Genomic DNA, 18860 nt, shown 5'->3' on the forward strand with positions numbered 1-18860 from the left:
GGAAGAGGTTTTTACAGCCATAACGGTCTCGCTCTGCAGCAATTCTTTCCCAAATATGGAATTTTCATGCCTGTCTACGTGAATACAATACTTTTAATTTGTCTTTAAAAACAGTCTCTGAGAGGAGGTGGAAGCAGCCATCACAGCACCTCTGTCACAACTTCTGAGATGGGCAGAGCTCCTCCTGCTGTGGGGAGAGAGCTCCAGAGCTCAGCTCAAGCCTTTCATTTTAGGATGTGGACAGAGAGCTGTGTCTGAAAGCCATTCCCCTAAGAGAGCTGCATCTTTTATGCCTCAGCATCTCCTGAAGTGGAGGAGGTGCCTGAAGTGCTCTTGGGCAGAGAACCCTCCCCAGCCTCCCCTGCCAGAGCTGCTCCTGTGGCCAGCCCAGGGACACACAGGGACTGTCGCAGACATCTTTTCATGAAAAATCCTTTCCTTAGGATTTTTCCTCCTGAGAAGCTGAGAAGCCTCAGGAACAGAATGTAAACAATGGTTATCTGCTGCTGTGGAATGCAACAGGTGCATCTGTGATTGGCCCATCTTGGATGTTTATAATTAATAGTCAATCACAGCCCAGCTGGTTCGGACAGAGAGTGTGAGACAGAGCCTTTGTTATCATTCCTTTCTATTCTTAGCTTAGCTAGCCTTCAGATGAATTCCTTTCTTCTATTCTTTTAGTACAGTTTTAATGTAATATATATCATAAAACAATAAATCAAGACTTCTGAAACATGGAGTCAGATCTCGGTCTCTTCCCTCATCTGAAAACCCCTGTGAACACCATCACAAGGCACCAGCATCAACCCCCTCCTTGCCTCCTGCTGCACTTCTTCTGGCCCTCAACACCACCAAAAGTGACAGGAAAGGAAGGGCATGAGCCCAAAACAGGACAGGTGGAATCAGAGCTGATGGCCCAGACAAAGGGGCCATTTGGATAGGAATTAGAGGACAAAGTAAAGTAAAAAAGCACAAAATGGAATTCTTCCGCTTTGACAAATGTGGAGGGAATTGGGTTCTTTTAAGCCAATGTTTGGCAGATGCATGAATTATTTATCATTCAATATTGTGTGATTAAATGGAAAATTGAAGATGTTCATAGCTCTGTCTGCAACTTCCTACCTCTTGTGAAAGACTCCTCAAATTCCTACACAGAATAACAAGTGGGTATTAGAGTGAGTCAGAAAGGTTCAAAGAAACCTCCTCCAATTTTCTTCTCAAGGTTCAAGGTCATGTTTAGACTCAGTCCTCTGGTGAAATAAATACCATGGCAGGCACACATCACTTTCAGGAAGGGCTCTTGCTGCTGCTCACTCTTCTTCCCTATACATCTTAATCCTCTTAGCAATTTTGTCCTTGGAAATCCCTCAGTCTTCATGACAGGAGATCTGCAACCCCTCTTCACAGAAGGCATGAGGAAGTCCCTTCCTTCCCCTGACAGCACATTGTCATTTTGAGACTCAGACCAGGCTCCCACAGGATCCTCCACAATGAAGCTGAGAGGTTGTGAGGGAGGACAGGAGAGCAGCAAAAAACCAGGACAAGACCTGGGGGGCTGCACCTGCAGTTCTGCAGTTCTCACAGTGCTTTTCTGCAGTGCAACAAGATCATCTGGTTGAGCACAGCCCAGAATAGAAGCCTGGACCAACTTCCCACTGCAGATGCCTCTTTGGGCGCCTCTGGTCCAAGCTAAGTGGCTTCCTCAGCACCTCAGGACAAGCCTGCAGCAATAAACAGCTGTTAGCAAGGTGGAAGAATGAGTGTAATTAGTCTCCTTAATGCCAATTTCAGCCTGATCTCTCACACTTAAGAAAACTGTTACAACGATTTTCTTTTTTTCAGAGGAGCTCATTAAATAAAAATTAGAAACAAGATAGCATAATGGGTAAGAAAATTGTTTCTGCAACATCCTGCTAAAATCCAACACCGCCCTGCCTACAGACAGGCTCTTCTGGTTTGGAAGGAGATGCTCCAAACCTTCCTGCTCCCCAGGAGTTCCTAAGAACCAGGAAGAAAAGAAGGAATGTGGCACCACGGGAATTTAGGAACCTGAAGCAGGATGGTGCAGAGCCTCATTCCCCAGAGAGGAGGCAAATGTGCTTTGCTAAGACTCAACACTGTGCAGAACACTCCACCACAGCTGGCAGGAATCCCTGGCAGCTGAGTCTCCAACACAGGCAGCACATTTTGTTTATTGTATCTTATCTATAAAAAGTTTTCTCTTGCTTTGCTGAGGTCCGCTCAGCAGGACAGACAGAGGGACTTGTCACTGCCCCCAGGGCAGTGTAATCTCTTTATACTGCAAACTACGTACAACATGTTTACAATGGCTTTCCAATACCTATCACTTATGTTAGACAGTGAGTTTCTACTCTAAACCAATCTAAAAGTACCAACATCACAGCAAAAGATGGAGGTAGAAAAGAAGAAGAAGAAAGGCTGGACATGCCCAAGTCTTTCTACCTTGTCTCTAAAACCTCTATTCTAAAAACTCTAAAATCTACTTTTTCATTTAGTGATAATTTTATTATTATACTTAATAATACTACTACTTAACTACTTAAACTTTTGTGGCTTTTAGGTCTTCATACAAAGCTGGTAATTTGCTCTGTGGGTCATAATCAAACCTACAGGTGTTCTGGGCTATGTGCTAGGGTCTCAGAGCCCCCTGGCAGGGGTCCTGGCAACTCTGGACACTTAGAGGGATGCACTGAGTTCTGACAGGGACCTACACACTGGAGCAGATGTGCCAGGAATACTCAGAGCACAGCACCTGCAGATAACAGCTCCTGCAAAATAAAGGGCTGACCTCCTTGTAAGCAACTTGCAGACAACAGCAACAGGCTAAATTTTGCATTCAACCATTAATGATTGATGCATTATTTATTTGGAATCATTTGCTTCATTCTGCTAATCACATCACCACTACCAGCTCCTGACAAGGAGCAGTGCTCACAGCCATGTCCCAGGAGCCCCTCAAACCAAGCTCAGCGGCCTCAGGGCTATTCCACCTCCCCAGGAAAACATCCAGCTTTTGCCAAAAGCTGCTCACCACCCTGCAGACACCACAGACCCTCTGATGGGCAGCATCTGGCACTGCTCACACTGCCCCAGGTCCGCCAAGGGCTCACCTGCAGCCAGGAGAAACCAGCAGCACACTCCTGCCCTGAGCCCTTCTTGCGCTTTGAGCCCAGCTCTCATGTCATGGTTTAACTGCACAACAAGGTAACCACTGTGAGTTTCTGCAAAATTCAGGTGTCAATGGCCCAACCTGGGCCCCACCAAGAAGCCCTCACTGGAAGGGCAAACAGCCCCATAAAGAGAACACACATGGAAACCAGACACCCCCAGAGCAGAACACCCCTTTATCCTCTCAGTGCCACAGCCCAGAATATCCCATTTATGTCCCCCCCAGGCACTCCTGTGCCACTTTGCAGGCAAAACCCACACAGCAGAGCACACAGACATCTTTCCCCAGAGGAATCAGTCCTTTGAGAATGGACCAAGTCCAGGTGGGAGCTCTGGAGACAGGCACAGAGAGACCACATGTCCCAGGTCACTCACATGCAAATGAAGAAGCATTTTAGCATCCAGTCTGGCAGAAATCAAATTCTGATATCCTTCCATGCCCACTAAATTCTGTTCACAGAGACTAAGGGAAAAAAAGGAAGCAAAAGCCTTAATAAATGCTGGAAGACAGGGAGCTCCCACCAGCTCCCAGCCCAGCGTAGCTCAGGGATTATCTAGGCAATAGTTTATTTTTCTCTCCAGTATCATTTTCCCAGCTTGATCTCTACTGTCGCAGTATGATGGTTTCACCCCATTAGCCTTGCTTAAAAAAGTGATCCCAGGACTGTGAGTGTTATTGCCCACATAAATCAGGAGGCTTTGAATATGGAGCACCTTTAAATAAACAGCTGATGGAAGTGAAGTTCCGGGATCATTATTAATAGCTTTTCATTTCTGTGGCCGCTGTGCTGTGACATTCTTTCCCAGCAGAAAGCCTCTGCTTCCTATCCCCAGCACATCTGATCCCCCGGGTCCTGCAGCCAGGATGAATGACTGCACCTCTGTGTTAATTGCATCGCCTGCTCCACAAACAGAATGCTAATATTAACCAGCAAGAGGAGGGGAGTCTGCACACCAGCAGTGATGGGACACTTCAGAGAGAGACAAACCAGCCCCACTGCCTTTTCCAGGGCTGCTCCTTCCTCCTTCCCTCGAGGAAGGGCAAATCTTCCAATACACACCAGTGAATGTTACAACAGGTGACGAGGTCCTGTTCAATTTCTGTCCTGTCTGAAGCGCCTTGTACTGGACAGACACCAATTTTCTCTGCTCTGCCAGCAATATTACACCTCTCACAAGCCCCCTGGTAAGCAAAATGATGCCAGTCTCTGTCACCCTGTTTTTTTAAAGATTTTTTTAAAGCCTTCTGATGTTGACATTCTTGTAGCGAACTTTCTCACACACTTTCTGTAAATAACTCATTGTTTTGCATTCCTTTATGGAGGAGGAGAAAATTGATGGACTGTTGGTCAGTCCAGTGTCCATTGGAGAGGTGGCACTGTCACCCTCTAACCCATTGTCACTCTTGGAAAACTATAAATGTTGGAGTCAGAAAATAAACTTCCCTTTTTCTTCACCTTGAGAACAGTGGTGTGTGCTTGTGCCTGTGCACACAGGTGCTCCCAGGTGGAATTCCCAAAATCTTCATGTGCAGGACCCAGAGCTGCCAACGCTGCTGCATCCACAAATGGCATCTTCCCCCAGGTTTGTGGAGAGACCAAGTTTCTCCTCAAAGTGTGCTCAGGCTCTCTGAGGCACTTTGCCCAAAGAAAGAAGGAAATGATCCTGCTGACAGCCAGCTCCAACAAAGTGACCGATGTAAGTGCTGGCAAAAAGGCTCCACAGTGCTCCAAGGTGCCCAGGAAAAGGCTGGCACTGGTTACAGCCCCTTCACTGCAGAGACAAAGCCAGAGGGTCCTGCTGCTGCAGCCCACCCCCATCTCCTTCTACTATTCTTGTGTCATGCTGCTCAAAGAGAAATCACAGGGGAAGCAAATACCCCAAAGCAGCCTGTTGCTGTTTGCAGGGACAGACTTTGCAACAGACATTTGCTGTACATAAACTCAAAGGGCTGCAAAGAGCAGCAAACCACGGGAACAGGTGATGCCTTTTGATTTTACTGCTTGCTCTTTTCCCAAATCCAGCTCTCAGCAAGGAGATTTGGGACACAGGCATAAATAACAGAAGGCTCACCTATGAGAAAGTTGAAGTGGGAGCATCAGAAAACTGGAGTGTGGCTGAACAAGGCTGAAAGAGACCACTGCACACTGGGAGTACATTCCTTGGAGGGCTTTGAGAGGGACAAAAAGTGTTAGATGTGCCTCCTGATTTCAGAGCCCTCTTCTAGCTCTGAATTGTGAGGGACTAGCACAGCAGAGATACATCCTTATGCCAAGTCTGTGGGTCTCTGGATCTGATTCTGTAAGAATACAGCACCAGCCTTCCCTCTGCAAGGAACTCTGACCACTTTGCTGAGTGAAGGAAAAGATTTGATTCCTCCTCCAGCACTCCCCCAGTGCTGTATTTGCAGACTGAAAACCAGCATCTACCAGCAGCCACCCAGGGCCTTCAAGCACAGGAAACACAGTGGGTATCACACATGCAAAGCTCAGTGCATCACAGAAACACTGCTTCCCAACCACCAGACTTCAGCATCCCATTGAAGCATCACCTCTCAGCAGAGGCCAAATGTGCAAATTGCAGTTGAAAGGGAGAACATTTCTGAAAGCTTGAAGCACGTGAACACAGCAGACTGGAACAGAATCTGCAAGTAGCTTCACTTTAATGTCACTACCAAACCAACAGCACAAAGAGGAAGGGACAGACTGGGAGCCCTGGGAACAACCACTCTGCTCAGCACAACTGATAAAGGGAAATTAATCATTCAACCCCCTGCCTCCATCAGGCACAGGGGTTCAGGGCTTTGGTGTAAAACTCCATCAAACAAGACTGGCATCTTCACTTCTGACATTCCTGGATGGACAGAGGACGCAGCGTGGGGTTCTGCACAGGGCTTATTTCACAATCCAGCCCTTTGCCTCTGACACTCCTGGAAACAGTGAGGCTGTGAGAATCTTCCCAAGCCAGCACCAGGCTTTGAAGGGTCTTTCCTCATGTATCTGCACAAAGCTGGGACCTTGGGGCCTTGTACGTGGGTTCTAATGTTATTATTATCAAAAGGAATAAAGAGGGACACGGTGAAGTCAGAGGCAGCAAAGCAGCCCAGGCAACAAAGGGAGGAAGAAAAAGAGAGATTACAGCAGCAACAGGGAGGACAGAAAAGCAGATGGACAAAGTGCACGGGAAAGAATAGAGCAAAGGGGATACACATACACGTGAGCAAGCAGGACTGTGCTGGAACATGTGGGAGTGTGGGCGTGCAGGAGGGGGCACAGACGCTCCCACAGGCAGGTGCAGCAGCCATTTGCAGCTCCCAGTCCTCCTGCCCAGCCCAGGCTGTCAGCCTTGCACTGCTCCAGCCAGGGATCTCCCTGAGAGCACACACAGCACTCCCCTGGCCCAACCCTCTCCAGTCAGCACAGCAGCCACTCTGACAGAGAAAGATCCCCACGACCAAAGACAGACAGACAGACAGACCCTGGCTCTGGGCACCCCCTCACTCCCCCCAGAGCAGTTCTGTGCCTGGAAGAGGCAGAAGTGGCAGGACACATGTACAGACACAGCCACCTTCCTGTGTGGTTTCCTCCAGCTTTGTCACCCTCGCACACATTAACCCTTTGCATCCTGCTCTGTCACTGCACACCCTTGCTTGCACCTCCTCTGTCCTCTGGGCTGCTCCACTTCTCCCTGCACACTCCTTTCCATTTCCCTTGATGACAGTCACATCAGAACCCATTCACACAGCCACAAATCCCCAGTCCAGAGCCCACCACAAACAATCCATGCTGTCACTTGCACAAGTGCTGAAATCCAAACTGCACATCACCCCCTGTGTGCTGCCACACTGATCTCCAGGCCCCCACTGCTCCAGCTGGACACTGCACTGTGTCAGCACTGCAGCACAGACAAAACATCTTCCCTTGTGTCCTCCTCTCCAACCCACCACCTATCTCAGGCTGCTGGGCTGGCAGCAACCTCAGGCACAGTTTGGGCATCCAAAGTCAAGCAGTGTCCAGCCAAGAAGCCATTCTTGCCCCCCTGGGCCTCTGAGTTGTTGTACATGTCTTTCCCCTCACCTCTCCATCACACCTCACAGTGGTGTGACACCAAACTCACACCTTGAACACGCAGCCATGCTGATTCCAAAACAGAAAAACAAGACACAGCTGCTCTGAGCAGGGCTGGTTACAAACCTCTGAGAGGTTCAGGACCAAGGCAGACACAAGCACAGCATCTGGGCACTCCTTGGGCCCCCATGGTGGAGAACACCAAGAGCATTCACTCATCAAACAGCTTTCCACATCCTGGTACACAGAGGTACAGACAGATCTCACACACAAAACATATAAAGCATTAAAAAGTTATCAAAGACTCCAGGCATTGTCTAGAAGAGGACAAAGAAAAAAAAAAGCTATTTCTATATATACTTGGGAAGCACCAGATAGCACAGTGATGGACTAGATATAAAAAAGATACAGATGAGTCTGAGTCCCAGCCTTTGATCTCTCACAAGGGAAATGCATGTGCTGCCTTCTGGAGACAGGACCAGACATTGTGTCCTACCTCTGCTTAAGCCCAGCTCAGCTGCAGTTTAAAGAAAAGCCTTCCAGCCTGGTGCTTCACAGTCCCTCCCTCTCATTTCTATTTCACAGCAGCTTTTCACAGCCCTGACAGTGCTTACTACAAGCAATACAAGCTCAGCTGCAGGATTTTCTCCTTCTGGGACAGACTAAGGTTTGGAAAATGCTTCCCTAGAAGCAACAAACTTGTCTGGAGCCTGTGGCCAGGAGCTGAAGGCAGAAGCTGAGCAGCAGACCTGAGCAGTCCCAGGTCAGAGCCAGTCCTGCCAGCTCCAGGAAGGAGCTAGCTGAGGATCATTTACACCAGCTCGCCACTGACACACAGTCCTGCTTACCAAGGCTTGCTTTCCAGCACTCTGTTGTTTCTCCAGCTTCTCCCAACACACACCATGCCTGGCAGCACCCCACACCTGTGTCCTGGTCAGCCTGAGTGTGCCTTGGCCAGCACATCCACAGGACAGAGGCTCCATCTCCTGCTGCCCAGGTCTGACAAGAACTCTTTTCCAAGCCATCTCCCTCAGTATGAGCACTAAAAGGTGTTTAACTGTACTGGGTATGGCTGGGAGGGAGTTAATTAGCTTTGCTTGGTGCTGAGTTGTAGCTTTGTGACCAAAACAAAACTGATATTTTAGCTACTGCCAAATGGTGTTTGCAGTGTTAAAGCCTTCTCTGCTTCTCGCCACGTCCTCAGTAAACAGACTGGGGTGCACAAGAGTTTGGGAGTGGATTACCCAGATCAACCACAGAGCTACCCTGTCTCATCTAACATCGTGCTCAGCAACAAAAAGGGAGAGGAGGGATCTTGGGGGGTTTGTCATCTTTAGCTCAGTAACTCCTGGACATCAGTCCATGCAGAGAAGGCAGTGAGTGTTTGCCTTTGCATCCCTTGTTTTCTTTCTCTCTTCTTCCACTTTCACTCATTAAACCATTTTTATCTCAACCCACACACATTTTCTTTTACTCTTCCTTTCCTTTTCCCATGACCCACTTGGGAATGAGGGAGTGAATAATTGGCTGTGCGGGGCTTAGCTGCTTACCAAGGCTATCCTATAACAGCCCAAACACTTGGCTGCACCAGTACAGGCCACGTTCACAGCCAGAGCAGAGGAAATCAGACTGCACCCTTCCAAAGGCATTAACCAGAAAGCAGCCGAGTGGCAGAATGAGAAGCTCCATTCTCCTTGCACAGTGCCTTGAGCCTCAGTCCTGCGAGGAGAGCTCACACCTCCAGTTCTGGAGCAGCCAAGCACCACCCCACTTCCCATCTAATCCACTGAAACACATTTGCACTCTAGGTGCAAAACCAATTAAAGCCTCAGCTGATGGTTCCAGCATCATTCCCAGCAGACACGCGTCTCCCATTACACAAAACCGCTTTTTAAGAGAAAAATCCATAAATGCTCACCTGTGGTGGCTACTCCATCTGGGGAGGGCTCAGTGCCTGCACTCACTCCTTACATCCATTGCTTTGTGATACCAAGAACAGGAGCAGCATCATCTGTCAGCACAACAGTCCTTTAGGCAGGACTGCAGAGCTCCAGCTCAAAAACCCTTGGCTGCCTTCACTAACCCAGCTCTTGGGCAAGGCAATGTCTTGATGATGATGTCCCTATCTGCAGGGTCAGCCCCTGGTCACTGGTGCCATGGGGACTCAGAGTGGCAGCCGCAGCCCTTTGCACACCTGGGGATTGTCCCCTGCCCATGCACCCAGCTGTGCCATCAGCGGTGCCACACCTGCCACCGGGGCTGCTCCTGTCCTGCATCGAGCTGGGCCACACCAAACCCACCCAAGGGCTCGCCTGAGAGCTGAATCTGGGCAACAAAGCAGAACAGAGGGGTTTGGGAAACACACAGCGAGACCACAGAGCCACTGCCCAATGGAGGACCCTGTTCTCAGCTCACCTCTCTTTCACATTAATTGGTTAATTGGCACGGCGGGCTGCGCACAGGAACGGAGGAAGGCTGGCTCCCTCTGCCGGCACCGGCCCGACCGGGAGCCCCCGGCCCGTGTCTGCCCCCGGTATCGGGAACCCCCGGCCCGTGTCTGCCCTCCGGTACCGAGAGCAGCCGGAGCCCGGCCCGTGTCCACACTCGGTACCGGGAGCCCCCGGCCCGTGTCCACACTCGGTACCGGGAGCAGCCGGAGCCCGGCCCGTGTCCACACTCGGTACCGGGAGCAGCCGGAGCCCGGCCCGTGTCCCCTCCGGTTCCGGGAGCCCCGGCCCGTGTCTGCCGTCGGTACCGGGAGCCCCGGCCCGTGTCCGCTCTCCGGTTCTGGGAGCCCCGGCCCGTGTCCGCTCTCCGGTACCGGGAGCAGCCAGAGCCCAGCCCGACACCACTGACCTGGCACCGCTGTTATGAACAAGTTTATAGGATAACCCAGTAAATCGATGTTTGCCCTGTTTGTTGGTTGTTAAATGTTAATTACCCGGTTGAAAGTGTTGATTCTGTTAGCTGTCGGTGTTGTTGGTCACCCTGCCCAGCGGCCCCTTGCCTGTGCATTTCTGTCCCGAAATGGCTTTAGCCGTAGAGAAGGTGACATGTGAGTAACATGTAAATTAAAACACAACGTGTAATCCGAGAGAAGAACACCCTAAAAAGAGAAGCCAACTTGTGGTGTAAGGGACTGAGTGACATGTCCTACTCGGGAACTGTCACTCTATTCCATGGGTGTGATTTCGGGTGTCACCATAACCTTACAAGAACAGGACCAGGATGAAGATTTCAGAATATGAACTTTGCAGTTTTCCTAGGCATGCTCATGAGGATGGAAGCCCCAGCTCTGCTACACAGCAAAGCTGTTTTACCTCCTCCTCCACGTCGCTGAAGGGAGCAGCAGCACCCAGAGCTGATTTCATAAATAAAGGTATTAAAAAGGAGCAGGTCTCCTTGCCCTTTTTTTTACTACACTTTGGGGGCTCGCCTTACTATACCACCACAACCCCCCAGAGCTGCCACAGCACAAATTCAGGGTGCCCAGGGAACGGGTGCTCTGCCTTGGGACAGTATTAGTGCAGGAGGAATTATTTTGGAAAAAACACCATGCTGCTGGGAAACAGCCCGGGAGGGCTGTAGCAAACGGGTGTTCAGCTGACTTTTGAAAAGTTTAAGCAGGGATGTAATTTCTTAAGGACTCTGCTGATGCTCAGCTATTCCTACCTGCCATCAAAAGGTTTAGCTGTATTTCATAAGTGGGAAGGCAGCCAAGCTCAGAAAGCTGGTGAAGTCCAGCTCTCAAAGCAATGCCTCCCTCCTCACCTGTCTGTCCTCGACCTTCCAGACTCCAGTGGCAGGGAAAACAATTCCCTGTCCACACAGGCACAACACTGTCACATGTCAACAGCCACATGCCTAGCTGGGGCCATAACAATAGCAAAGACAGAACATTTTCACACAGCTAAAAACACTGAATAGGGAAAATACAGAAAGATCCAAGGGTAACTCTGCAGTTTGGCAGTGGTGGGGGTGGAACCAACAGTGCCCTGTCCCAGGTTAACAAGATGATTTGCTCACTGTTAGTATATGCACAACTCAACTGATTCTCTCTAGAGAGGGTGATGAGGACAGGAGGAGGTGCTCAGAGCTTAGGAGCCACTTTTAATGACAAGGATTATTGGAGAAACAGCATTTTGGGGATTTGGGATTCCGGGAAGAAGCTGCAGTAGGAGCAGAGGGAGATAATCCCAGTGTGACAGACAGAGACGCAAGGAAGCAGGACGGGAGAAGGGAGTGCAGCATCCCCAGGCACACACAGGAGTTACTGTCTGGCTCAAGGGAACATCCATTCCAGAGCAGGAGGCTGCCAGAACAAGGGTCTGGCCCACAGCTTCAGCTCTCTTCCCTCCTGGCATGGCCAGACCAGTCTGGTTCCCCTTGACCAGCCAAACCTTTATCTGTCCTCGCTGACTCTGACCATCAGTGGGGCCAGAGGCTCCTTCTGCCCCACAGGGCAGAGGATCAGGGTCCCTGGCCAGCCTGTGAGCAAACAGCCAGCCAGGGGCTCCCAGGCTCTGCCCCAAAGGCAGCAGAGGGGCACTGAGGGGGCAGAGCCAGGCCAGGGCCAAGGGGACACAGCCCAGGGTACTCAGCTCCAACACCTCTGAGGTGGGCATGGGGCCCTTCCTGGGCTGGTGTCTGCCTGCATAGAGCTCAGCAGAGCACAGGGAAGGGCAGCAGTGCCCAAGGAGGAGTCCAGAGACAGATGGGTGTCACCTGCAGAGGCTGTGCTGGGTCCACAGGGGCTGCCATGCACAGCACTGGGGATGAAGCTGCCCCAAGCCTGTGGCTGCAGCACCCAGGAGGGGCTGATTGTGCACAGACCAGGACAGCTCATCTGTGGGAATGAGCTCCCTCCTGCAAGGTCACTATTGGGACCACATCTCACCCTTCTGCCATCAAAACCTCAGGGAAGTGCCAGCTCACCAAAGGAGTGCTCAGCTCCTGTGCTTGCTCCCACAGCTGCTGCTTCCAAATGTCTCACTCACAGCCTTGGTGTGCAGGGTGAACACCACTACCTGTACCCACACTCACACACGGGCTCCTGCCAAAAGGCATTCAGAGCTTTCAAGGCTCCTTTTATTGCCCAACATGTTTCTATGGCGACTACCTTCACATCCCATCATTGGCTGTGGAAAGCTTCTGGCCATCAGCAGCTTCAGGTGAGTTGAGGGCCTCAAGCTTCAAGTCACCTGCAGTTGTTAATGCCACTGGCTACAGGCAGTTGGGAAGAGATTAACAAAGCCCCACTGAAGAGGGAATGGTGAGCATGGCAGTGTCAAAGAGGAGTGAGCCCATTCTCCTTCCTCTTGGTGTTCTCTTGAGTCCTGTAGCAGGGAGGAGCAACAGAGAGGGGCAGGGGGTGTCTGCAAAAGGGTATTGGACAAACAATTCTGCTTTCATGGTTCCCTGAAGGATTTCCCAATCAGCAAAGCTCACAGAACTGCCATAGGCAAAGCACAGGACCACTTCAGCCCAGCAGCCACATCAGTGCCCTATCCAGAGTCAGGATGCTCCCAGCTCTGCTCCTACAGGGTAGTCACAAATCTGTGGGTGCTTCACCTCCATCACAGCCACAGCTTCCATCACGAGCCAGGCAGGGCCAAATTGAGCACACGTGACAACAGTGACAGTGTGAGACAAACAGGGTGGCTCTGTCTGGGGAGCAGACCCTGCCCACAACAGTGTGACAGCAGTGCTAACAGGCACTTAGCCCAGAGCAGTGGGCTAAGGAGTGTGAGCCAAGGCATGGCTCTCCCACAAGAGATCTGAAATCAGCAAGTGCAGCACTGAGCAGAGTCAAAGCTGAATGAGTTCTGTTGGGTTTATTTTCTCCAGGCTCATGGGTGGCACTGCCAGAGCACGGCAGTGAGTAAAAGCAGGACAGCAGAACAGGGCACAGCAAATGCAGATTTCCCAGACAAGCGCAGGAGGGCAAGACTGGGAACACAGAAGTGCTGCCCTTCCTGCAATGAATATTGCAACCTTGCCTTGTGTTCAGTGAGCTATCCTGAGATGGGGCACCCAGCAGAAAGGAGACACTTTCTGAAAAGCACCCTGATTTCCAGCTCGTAGGTGTAGCAGCAATGAATGATGCAGTCAAGCCTGGCCCTTGGGCTGGAGCAGATGGACCAGCTCTGGGCTGGAGCACAGATGGACCAGCTCTGGGCTGGCTGCCTCTCCTATGCCCCAGGGCATAACTACACCTGCTTTCAAGAAGGAAAATGCAGGGCCCTCAGCTTAGCAGGGTCTGTCCCCCACCTTTTACACAAAGATGCCTTCTAGGAGGCCTGTCTGGGGAGAGCTACCCCATCTGACACTGGTGTGTGCCCTCATCACCACCCAGGCTGGGTCAGCAGTGTGGAAGCAGCTGAGACAGCACCTGGAAACCTGTTTGGACACAAAAGCCATGCCCAGCCACGGAGGCACAGGCAGCCCAGACACCCCCATGCTGTGAACAGTCTCTCCTTGTGCTCTCACCTCCCAGCAAAGTCCTGCACCCCTCTTTTCTGCACATGCACCAGGAATCATCAACAGCTAACATTACAGCTCTGGGGCTGCCGTGGGCCCCACACTCACTTGCTCAGGCCCACAGTGTCCCGCAGGCCTCAGAAGAAGGTGCTGTAATGCTGGCAAAGAGCTGAGACATCCATTTGCAAGAATTCCAACCACATTGCAAGAGGATCTGAGGAACAGCATCACCAACAAGATCCACAGCTAGACCTAGACCCTCTGCAGGCATCCCAGCCAGCCCTGTGGGGTAACAAAAGGCACACACTGCTGGAGAAATATCCACTTTTGCTACCCAGAACCAGCACAAAAATGCCTTCCAACAACCATTCCCCAACAGGATAAAACAGAACTCCCTTCTTCCTGCCACAGCACAAAGGACAATAAAAAGAAAGAAAAATGCAAGAGATACGGAGCCAGGCTAAGGTAAGGTCTGGACTAGACTCTGAAAGCAGAGTTGTTGCAAAGGATAAAATTGAAAATTACTGTAATGTGCTGTATTCCTTTTATGGACTTCGCAAATAATAGAAAGTGATGACTAAATGAAAAGGAAACTGTGAACTAACTGGAGGATGGGTCTCTGCAGTGGCTGCCAGCAGGAGCACAGCCCCGTGCCTGAGCCCTCCACAGCTCTCCAGAGCACAAACTAACCCACAAACTGGACACAACTGCAGAGACAGATGTCCCACAGAGCTGAGCAGGCAGGGGACACCCAGCTCATGTTGGGTGAACAGCTGAGTCCAAGTCCAACCCCATGCTCCAAGTCTGCAGCAATTTGCTGTCAAAATCCAGCCACAAAGACTTGGCTTTTCTGCCGGGGTAGGGCAGGGACTTCACAAGTGACACAGCTCACAGGGACGTGCAGGCACGAGCCCCGAGAATGCTGCAGCAGCCAAGGCAAAGGACAGAGCTCGGTGCCCTCACCTGCAGCCCAGGACTGCCACACACCTGAGAGCAAGGTGGCACAGGGGACCTGCTCCCTGCAGAGCCAAGAGCACACGGTGCTGAGGGCATTCCCAGAGCAACACACAGCCTGAGGCAAAGCTGGTGCCATCCCTCCCCATCGGGCACCCCTTCCACAAAGAAACACCATGGGATAAACTGGTGGCAGAGACAAAAGAGATCCTGAGAACAGCAAGGAGCTGTACACCGTGTCCACCTACAACCTCGGGCAAGCAATCTGCTTGGGATTCACACCCACCTCATCTTTACATGTAATTTTTCAAGAAAGCAGATCACTCAAAATGGCCTGTGCCTCGGGATATGCATGGACTTATCTGCAGAGAAGTGTCATTGCTTGTAAACCCAAACACAGTTGCATAACCACATGGTTAAAAGATAACAGCACAAATTCATACATGGCTGTATCCTTATGCACGAATACTCTTCAGCGACATGATGTCAGAAGAGCCCAAGTGCCACCACACCATTTCTTTTTGAAAATGTTTTCCTTTGCTTTTAAAATGTAGGCTTTTAAAATATAAAAACTAATCATTTGAAAAAATAAGTAATTGTACTTTAAAGGAATAGCAGCAGATTAAATCCCACCTGAAGTCCAGTTTTGTTTCAAAGCTTTCACGAACAATCTAATCCTTCTAATGAAATAAAGTCTTTGAGTTGAAAAAGGGGCTTCAAATAAACAAACATTCCCTCTGCAACATTTCCAGCCAAATTTTACTGCTATGGGATAGTGATTATGAGCACAAAAGTAAAATTTGCTACAAAAAAAGCCTTGCTAGCTCAATATTATTTTTAATGTGCAAAAAAAAAAGCCCAAAAGCTGACCAGACAATATAAACAACAAAGAGCAAATTGTGACCCTTTTCTCATAATCCTTAAACACAAGAAAGAACTATGACTTTTTCAAACATGACATTTAAATCATGAAAATATAGTATTTTTTGGGATGGAGCTAGGAAGAATAGGATTTTAACTGTTATTTTTAACCCAAAGACAACCTTTTCTTTCCTTTTTTTTTTCTGGAGGCCTGCTAGCTTCTTTTGAAAAAGAGTTTTAAAACTGACCTTGTTCCAGTAGCCACTTGTCTGTCATAGGTATGAAATCACCATATCATATTATAAAGTGTCAATGCACCAAAAAGCAAAGGGCATTTTTTTTTCCCCCAGAAGGAACAAAACTGGCTTTTTTACCTATGAAACAGCACATACTTTTTCTTTCATGCGCCCACCAATTTCAGCACGGTATTATTCGGCAGCCGGCATTTCATACAGAGACCAAACCTGACTTGCTCTGACCCTCACCTCGCTGGAGCAGAGACGTACGTGAGACAAAAGTCAGCACGGAATCTGGGCCACCTTATTTAGATTTCAGCGGGCTCTACCCTGTGCTGCTCTCAGGGTACTGTCAACATTTCAGGGAATTCATCAATGAGCAGCACAACCACCTTTTGGCCTTGAACACAAACAAACACAGCACCAGCACAGAGGAACCGTTTCAGACTTAAAGCCAGAGAAACAATTTATTTTCAGCATTTAAAAACTGATGTACCAGGACAATGATCTCCAACCCTGATAATTGTTTGCTGCAAATTCTCATTACCCAGCGCTCTTGAAAGAAGTGGAGAGCATTCATCAGCCTCACAGGGAAAACATGGCAAAGCCCAGGTTCTGAGCAATCTGTGAGTACAGAGACTGCAGGCTTCAGCCATGCTCTGTGCATTGGGTACTCTGAAGAGACAGAAATAGGTCCCAAAAAACAGTCATGAGCTGAAATTTCCTCAGTGGTATGCAAGCCTGTGTTGCAGCATTTTAACAGCGCAAGGACCAACCCAGGAGCGGGGAGAGAGAGGCACATTCCCCCATTCATTTCCTCAGGCCAGCAAACAAGCTCTGGAGAACCAGAGCTCTGCGGAGCCACCCACCCATCCTCCGTACCCTCTCAGGTCCAAAGGCATCCCTGAGGTGCCCTGCACTGTCTCATGAAGTTCAGTCTGAACTCCTGAGCCTGCCCCTCCTCACCGCTGCCTACACCATCACCCCTACAACTGGTGCTGTTCATGCATAAAACCAGGGTAGATGAGAAGACAGGGCAGATGTCCTCTGACTGTGCAGGATGTTAGAACTGTCAGAAACCAAAGAAAAACGAAGAGGCATCAAGTGCATTGCTCCACTCCCAGAGAGCCCAGGGTGGGTGAGAGGCACCTGGCGAGGCAGCGCTGGGCCAGGGCACGCAGGGAGCAGATGCGGCTGCAGATCCCGCTCCCAGAAGGCCTGAGCACAGCCGGTTGGGAACCACATTTTAAATGAGGAAAGTGCTAGTTTTAGAACAGTTATTTTTAGTTTGTTGTTAGAAAAAAATGTGGCTCTGTGAAGGGAGATGTTACCCGGCCGTCTCTAAGGGCTCCCGCTGGGTCCCTCGGGCATGGCAGGCACACATCCACACGCGCCCAAAGCAAATTCCGTGCGGAATGGGCACGGAATGGGTACGGAATGGGTATGAAAGCTCCGTTCTCAGTGAGAGAAATGGGGAGATGGATCGTGGGTAGGAAGGAGCCCGAAGAGGATGTTTTAAGATACCACCAGTGAAAAAAGGAGCCGCAGCTCTTCAAGCACCGGACTGTTTCAATTGGAGGGTGTGCTCGGACACGCAGCTGGCGCGGCCGCGCCGGAGGCATCAAACCTCTGGCTTCGCCCGCCGACACCAAGGAGACCGGGACACACCGGGGCACCCCGGGACTGCCCGGGACTGTCCGGCCCGAGGCGGCGGCGACCCCGGGGCCGGGCCGAGCCCGCGCTCACCCGCGGGGAGCGCCCGCCGCAGCCCCGCCGAGCGGCGGCAAAGTTTGCGGCGCGGCGAGGGACGGAGAAGTTGGGCTCCCCCGCCGCCCCCCAGCCCCCGCCCGCGCCCGCTCTTACCTGGGGCGGCGGCCGCGGCGGCTCCCCCGCGCCGGGCGCTCGGCCTCCCGCGGCATCCTGCGGGCCCCCGCCGGCGCGGAGCGGAGCCCCGGCAGCCCGAGCAGCCGGGCACGGAGCGGAGCGCAGCCCCGGCACCGAGCGGAGCGGAGCCCGGCAGCGGATCTCAGGCTCGGCAGCCGGGCACGGAGCGGATGGCAGCCCGGGCAGGCGGGCACGGAGCGGAGCGCAGCCCCTGCGCCCCGGCACGGAGCGGATGGCAGCCCCGGCAGCAGCGCGGAGCCCCGAGCGGCGGCGGCGGCGAGCGGAGCCGGTGCTGGCACCGGGCGGGCAGGGCGCAGGCGGGGCGCGGGCGGCGGGAGCGCGGCGGGGGCTGCATGTGCGGCGAGAGCCGCCTTCCTCCCCCTCGCTCCCTGCCTGCCTCCCCTCCTTCCCCGCCAGCCCAGCCCTGCCCAGCCCTGCCCGGCCCGGCCCAGCCCAGCCTCTGCTGGAGACTCTGAGAATGCAGCGCCGGGTCCGCGCCCCGGGCTGGCCCCGGAGCCTCCCCCAGGGACCCGCCCTGGGGACCCGCCCGTTCCCGGGATGCGGCCCCGCTCCCCCGCGGGCTGGCGCGGCCCCGGCGGGCGGCTCGGCTCTGCCCGCGGCTCCGCTCCGCTCCCCAGCCCGCGGTGCCCCCGCCCCGTGCCCGCATCGCCTCCGCCGCCCCGGGGCCTCACCGGCCGCCCCGGGGGCGGGAGCGGGGCGCGGACGGGGGCAGGGGCAGACCCGGCCACCCCCAGGTCAGGGCCGACCCTCCTGTGCCCGGTGCTGAGATCCGACTCAGTGCGTGGAGCGCGGGGCTGAGCCGGGGCGCCAGGGCATCAGACAGAGACCCCAGACCTTTGAATGGTGCCACACACTGATGGCCCAGTGGCATCGTGGCAGGAGCTCTGTCAGGGGCTCTGGGCATCTCTGGGGCTGAGGCTGGGGCTGTCAGACCCTCTCCCACTGTGCACCATGGCTGTTGGCATCCTCAGCAACCGCCTCAGCTCTTTGGTGCCTTCTCCAGAGTCTTGCTCGAAGCATGGTGGGCACTGTTCTGACCCAGCAGCTTTTGAGGGTGCAGGGGCAGAAGTGGCAGCGCAGTTGTTGCAGCAGCAGGATCCACAGACCACTCTGGGCCAGTGGAAGATGGAAGCAGGAAGAAGCTCAAGTCTGGTGAGACTGCAGCACT

The 18860-nt window shown here is 52.2% G+C and overlaps 1 protein-coding gene across 2 annotated transcripts in view; it reads right to left on the minus strand.

Annotated features, from left to right (window-relative positions):
* Positions 1-18048, minus strand: part of CDH22 (cadherin 22) — a 79486-nt gene extending 61438 nt beyond the window's left edge. The window contains exon 1 of one of the 2 annotated variants that reach the window (XM_064729628.1): positions 17651-18048. The gene's annotated coding sequence lies outside the window, so the exon portion shown is untranslated. Of the gene's footprint in view, positions 1-12191; positions 12208-17650 lie in introns of those variants that run through there. The other variant, XM_064729629.1, reaches the window with a different exon arrangement.
* Between the last annotated feature and the right edge of the window lie 812 nt (positions 18049-18860).

The sequence above is a fragment of the Zonotrichia leucophrys genome, chromosome 20, assembly GCF_028769735.1.
Source record: "Zonotrichia leucophrys gambelii isolate GWCS_2022_RI chromosome 20, RI_Zleu_2.0, whole genome shotgun sequence".
Lineage (NCBI taxonomy): Eukaryota > Metazoa > Chordata > Aves > Passeriformes > Passerellidae > Zonotrichia > Zonotrichia leucophrys.